The sequence below is a fragment of the Catharus ustulatus genome, chromosome Z (genome assembly GCF_009819885.2).
Source record: "Catharus ustulatus isolate bCatUst1 chromosome Z, bCatUst1.pri.v2, whole genome shotgun sequence".
Taxonomy (NCBI): domain Eukaryota; kingdom Metazoa; phylum Chordata; class Aves; order Passeriformes; family Turdidae; genus Catharus; species Catharus ustulatus.
In genome coordinates, this window is record NC_046262.2 from 68,157,507 (window position 1) to 68,163,973 (window position 6,467).

Below are 6,467 nucleotides of genomic sequence, written 5' to 3' on the forward strand. Positions count from 1 at the left end.
TTTATCTTGCATGTTAAAATCCGAAACTTCCACAGACAACCAGCAAGCAAAATGCTGTATACATTTCTTAGAGGTTATAGCATCTCTGGAACTTAATATTACCCTGAACTGGAAAATAAACTCCTTTGCTGAGCAGGAAGCTGTGCCCCCATGATGTTTTAAAGCAATCTGCCCCATTTATCTACCCCAAACCACAGTTAAAACACAGAAAAAGGCAGCTGTTGTTAGTTTCTGACTTGTAGCCGATAGAATGGACACTGGTCCTGGCTAGCACCAGCACAGAGGAAACTCTACCACTTCTCTGCCACTTGTGGGGCCCCCGCCTGCGGCCCCGTGAGCAGCGCTGGCCGCAGCCGCCACCTCGGCCCCATAAACAGCGCCGCTGGCCCCGTAAGCGGCACCACAGCGGCCCTGAAAGCGGCGCCGCAGCAGCCCTGAAAGCAGCACTAGCCGCTGCCGCTGCTGCAGCCCGTAAACAGTGCCACTGGGCCCATAAGCAGTGCTGGCCGCAGCCACCGCCTTAGCCCCATAAACAGTGCCGCTGGCCCCGTAAGCAGCGCCAGCCGCGTCCGTCACCTCGGCCCCGTAAACAGCGCTGCTGGCCCTGTAAGTGGCACCGCAGCGGCCCCGAAAGTGGCACCGGCCACCGCCACTGTGTTGGCCCCATAAACAGTGCCACCAGCCCCGTAAGCAGCGCCACCGCGCCCCCATAAGCAGCGCCAGCTGCCGCCACTCCAGCCCCATAGACAGTGTGGTCGGCTCCCGCCACGGCCACGGCCCCGAGCCGCTCTGAACCACCACCATCCCGAGCCCCGCCTCGGCAGCCGGTGCCGGGGACAGGTGGGAGTGCCGGGCCCCGTGCACGAGGAGTGTGCTTGGGACTGCGTTTAAAGGCTACACCAATCTGTTAAAAAGTTTCCAATTTGAGCACCTGCCAGTAAACTCCACGATCGCAGGACTCTGTTACTAATTTGTTACTTTGTTGTGTGCGGCACGGATCTTCGCAGCAAAAAAAAGGTGCGCCTTATAGTCCAGTGCGCCTTATCTGATCTACAAAGTTGCGAAATGTGCCGGCTCCCGGGGGTTGCGCCTTATAGTCCGGTGCGCCTTATGGTCGTGACATTACTGTAATCATTTGACTAAGCCAGAACAGCAACTGCCACTACAAACATCTACTAAAGAAAGGCAAAACTTAATAGCAACATTTAGTAAGATCATTTTTTCATATACATATATCTGTACAAATTATAGTCTTTCTTGTCTTGTGCTAATCATAAAATAAAAACAACTTAGAATTTTGTTTTCTCCTTGACATATGCACTAAAAGTATACCTATGATTTCTTGTCTGCTATAATTTCTGCAAAGTCAGTGAATTGCTCATTAAATGGAAGCAGACATGAAAGTATTGATCTTATTTCCGCATTCTAGTTAGTACAAAGCATCTTCTCTTAAATCTTCCTGAATAACTGAATTACGCTGGATTATCTGGTAAGAGTTTAAAATGAAATTTATTTCCCTTTCTCATAACACAAAGTGTTTCAAATACAAAATAGTGTGATGAATGTGCCATTGTAAATATATCTCAGATAAGTATTTTGGTCCCCTGAGTTTTACTTAAAGATCTAATATAATTCCCTGAATGGTATTGGCTCAAATATGAAAGCATCTGTATATTTTTTAGCAGAATTGTTAACATTTTTCAGTTTTTAAATGACAGATACTCAGTGCTTGCCATGAGAAATCAATCTCTCACTGCAAATAAATGTGGCAGAATAATCCATACAAAATGCATGTCAAAAATTGTACTTTTGCTGACCTATTATTCTTTATGAATATGTTTTAAAATACTACTTAAATGACTGTAATTTTAAAAATATACAGTAATTTCAGGACTATAAGGTGCACCGGATTATAAGGCGCACTTCTGAATGTCAGCAAATTTCCAAACTTTGTCCATATATAAGGTGCACCAGACTATAAGGCGCTCTTTTTTTTTTTTTGCAGCGAGGATCTGTATGTAACAAAGTAATGAATTAGCAACAGAATCGCGCGATCTTGGGGTTTACTGGTAGGTGCTCAGTTTGCAAACATTTTTCATGGATTGGCATAGCCTTTAAATGCAGCTCCAGGCACCCTCCTCGTGCCGTGGCACCCTATCCCAGCGCCAGGTGGCATGGCTTGCAGCTAGCGGCTCAGCTCGTGGTTCGGCCCCCACGTCTGCCGCACCATGCGGCTCAACCCCCCCACCTGCCGCGCCTCGCAGCTCACCCCCCCACCCACCACGCCTCACAGCTCAGCTCACGACTCGCACTTCCGGGTTGGCAAATTTCCAAACTTTGTCCATATATAAGGCGCACCGGATTATAAGGTGCACTTCTGGGTTTCAATCAAAATTTTAGTCAAAAGGGTGCGCCTTATAGTCATGAAATTACTGCAATTTGTGATATATTTTTAAATCCTTTTTAACACAGTTGGTTTGTTTTTCTTATAAACCATGTTATTTTTCCTCTATGAAATTCTGCAGTTTCATTTATTTTAAAAGTATTTATTCTACTAAAAACAAATCTTTGTGTTTCATGGAAGAGAAATAAAAAATGGCTTTTGTTCAACAAGTTTTATTTTAAAAACTGTGAAACTTCATAAGCAGTTTCATATGAATTTGCATCTCTTTTCCTGCACCTGATGGGTAAAAGGAAAATTTTTCTTCAGCATTGAATGCTTGAATGCTTTTTCAGGATATATAAGTTCTTCTGTGTTGTTCTTTTTTTATTCTGAGAGACAACAGTATACCAAGGAGATAGAAGTGTTCAGAGTTAGACTGGAGAATTGATTCAGGAGAGATGCTCCAAATTTCATGATAGTTATAAATCAGTACTACCATATGCTGTGCCTGAAGGTTGAAGTATGGTCTCACTGAGCAAGCAACTTGAAAGAATATATGTATGTTGACACTGTATTTGCCATGTCCTCTTTTCTTTCTACTAAATACCGCTTTCAATACAAATCCACTTCCTTTGAGCTCCATGGGAAAACAGGTGACTTGTTTCCACTGGTGATGGTGGTGGACTGCACTAACACGACTAGCTCTGCACTGTGTTGAGTGAGAAGCTATTAAACCCACATCTGAGAGGCAGCCAGAAAAATCAGGATTTGGTGAGAAAACATGTTTCATGATTATAGCATTTTGCAGCACTCTAGAGGATTGAAAGGCAAGCTATTACTGTACCCAAAACCAGGAGGGAAGACGGCAACAGAACTGAAGGGAAGTGCTTTCTCATGACAAACTTTTTGAGAATTTGCCAAAATAATGCAGTAGGCAGCTGCTGATGATAGAAAAGGGGTCTTGTGGTTCAAAGTAATAATAGGGAGATTGTTTGTGAACTACCCTCATGGGCAAAACAGTCTTAACTTGGGAAAGAGTAATTAAATTACATTAGTGTTGTGGGTTGGCGAGGTTTAGAAATTTTTCCCATTATTATGTTAAGCTAGCCGGGATGGCTCTCCTATTAGCCGTTAAGAGCTGGAGACAAAGGAATAACTGAAGCAACCTGATGGCTCCATTAGGGAAAAGTGGAACCCTGCTTTTGTTTTTCGGCAAGTAGGAGGACACTGGGGGTAGGAGAGCTCTTACAGCTCGCCGGCCGAACTGGAGGAGAGAGGTTCCTTTTCTCTGCAGTTGGGATCAGGCTTCTTGGATTTGAACTGCTAAAGCTTCCTGCTTCCTCTGAACAACTGGGAACTGGGATGCCCACAGTGAGCAGAGTTCCTTCCTCACCTTTTCTTCCACCTGGGGAGGTGCGGCCACCTCGCCCCCCCTGCTCCTGCAGCAGCCGCGACTGAGAGACCGCCTGCCCTGCTCCATCGGAGAGCCATCGGTGACTGAAAAAAGGGACTGGGACAGAATTCCGTTCTGTTCTGTCACTGTTTTTTTTTTTTTTTTCATATGGCTGATGCTGTTTTTGTTTGTCTTATAAATATATCAGTAAAGAACTGTTATTCCCAACCTTTTTTTTTTTGCCTGAAAGTTCCTGAATTTCCTTTTCCTGGTAATACTGTCCCTTTAAACCGGGACAGATCTTGGCGCCCGGAACGTGTGGCACGAGGTTAAGGAATAACAGTTCTTCAGTTGCCTGAGATTGTCTTTTTTTGTGTGCTAGCAACATGTGGTCCAGTTTAATCTGGTTTGGGCTGCACGTGTTCATACATGTATATCTCCCATTTGCAAACCCTTACATAAGCATGGCCCTGTAACTAAGGCTACTGTGACTGTTATCGAACTTGCTTTATGGGTTGATAAGTTGAGGAATTCATGGATTTTTAACTTCCTTTGGTAAGGCAGGTACATGGATTCAGGGATACCACACACTAAATGCATGTTTTTGGGATTACTTTAATAATGGCACCTACTGTGAGGGAATAACACCAGAGGAAATTTTCTCCCAACCCCTCACCCAAATTTTTGGGTCTACCCCACCAGTTTTTGAAGGGTTCAGATTTCCTCTGAATGCTAATGATATCGTACAGTGGCTGGTGTTACTGATAGGCTTGTCCTATTTAACATTAAGAGATAACGGGGGATTGAGCTGGATAACAACTCTGATACCTACTCCAGGAAATAGGGATGCTGCCACAGAGCCTGCCCCTGCCCCAGAGACTAGGGATGCGGCCACAAAGACTGACCCTGCCCCAGAGACTAGGGATGCTGCCCCAGAGACTGACCCTGCCCCAGAGACTAGGGATGCTGCCCCAGAGACTGACCCTGCCCCAGAGACTAGGGATGCTGCCACAGAGCCTGACCCTGCCCCAGAGACTAGGGATGCTGCCATAGAGCCTGACCCTGCCCCAGAGGCTAGGGATGCTGCCACAGAGCCTGACCCTCCCCCACAGCCCACCTCAGAGAGAGACCACCCGGAGTGGGTGGGGCTTCTAGTGAAGGAGATACATGAAATGGGCCAGATGATGAAGGAGTACCTCTCCCCAGCTGGTGAGAAGCCCTGCCATAAAGGGGGAGAATCCAGTGATGCTGCAGTGGAACCCATAGGTGTTACATCTGCCCAGGGTCCAGCTGAATTGCAAGGGCACTCACAGTCAGCAGCAGTCGCTCCTGTAGAAACTAGGAAGTCTAAAATGAAAACAAGGCACCTAGACAAAGAGGACCAGAGAGGAGGGCCCTCGCAACCAGCAGGGGAGACGGAGGTTGAAATCATCACTGAGTCCCTGTCTTATGAAAATCTCCGCAATCTGCGGAAAGATATTGCATGACAGGGCCGGGAGGCTTTGACAACTTGGTTACTTCGGGTCTGGGACCTTATGGGTACAGGTGTGCACTTGGATGGTACAGAGGCAAGAAATTTGGGATCCTTGTCCCAGGACTCAGGTGTGGACCAGGTATTCGTAAGGGAGCCAGGCCCACTTACCCTCTGGGAGCGGCTTTTAATGAGTGTAAGAGAGAGGTTTGTCAACAAAGAAAGAATTCAGGAGTACCATAATAGAATGCATTGGAAAACCATTGAGGAAGGGATTCAACAGCTGAGAGAGGTGGCAGTACTGGAGGTACTCTTTGGGAGGGATGGATAGCATGACAATGACCCTGACAAGGTCAGGTGCACAGGTCACATGCTGTGGAACCTGGCAAACCGAGGGCCATCGCAATACACCACCTTCATTGCAATGATTAATGCTGATGAGCACCGAAAAACAGTGAGCTCTGTTGCTAACAAGCTTAGGGATTTTCACAGTATGATGAATAGCGTAGTGCAGGCCCAGGTTTCTTCCGTGGTCCAGGAGATGAGGGGGATGAGGGAGGAGATGAAGGAGGTGAGGGGGATGAGAGGTGAGATAAGTGAGATGAGGGAGGAGATCAGGAAGATCAAGGCAGCACCACTGCGAGCCTCATACCCCAAGGTTACAGCCCCACACCCCTCAGCTAGTGGAAGAGGGTACACCCCACGAGCTGACCTATGGGTTTTCCTGCGTGACCATGGGGAAGACATGGGAAAATGGGATGGGAAACCCACTTCTGTCTTGGCAGCACGGGTGCGTCAACTCAGGGAGGGAAATGCTAACCGAGGGAGCTACACTAAAGTGAAGGTAGCCTCACCTTCCCATGACCAAGGTGCTGGGCATTACAGAAGGGAGGATGAACTGTCAGACCCACTTGAAGGAACCTCCACTATGTATCTTCAGGAAAGGAATAATAGCCAGGGCTAGAGGGGCCCTGCCTCTAGCCAGGGAGAGGCACGGGATAACAGAGTCTATTGGATGGTGTGGGTCCGATGGCCTGGCACATCAGAACCACAAGAATACAGGGTATTAGTTGATACTGGTTCACAATGCACCCTAATACCATCAGAACATGTGGGGGAAGAGCGTGTTTCCATTGTTGGGGTGATGGGGGGATCACAGGAATTGTCTTTGCTGGAAGCTGAGGTGAGCCTGACAGGAGAGGGGTGGCAGAAACATGCGA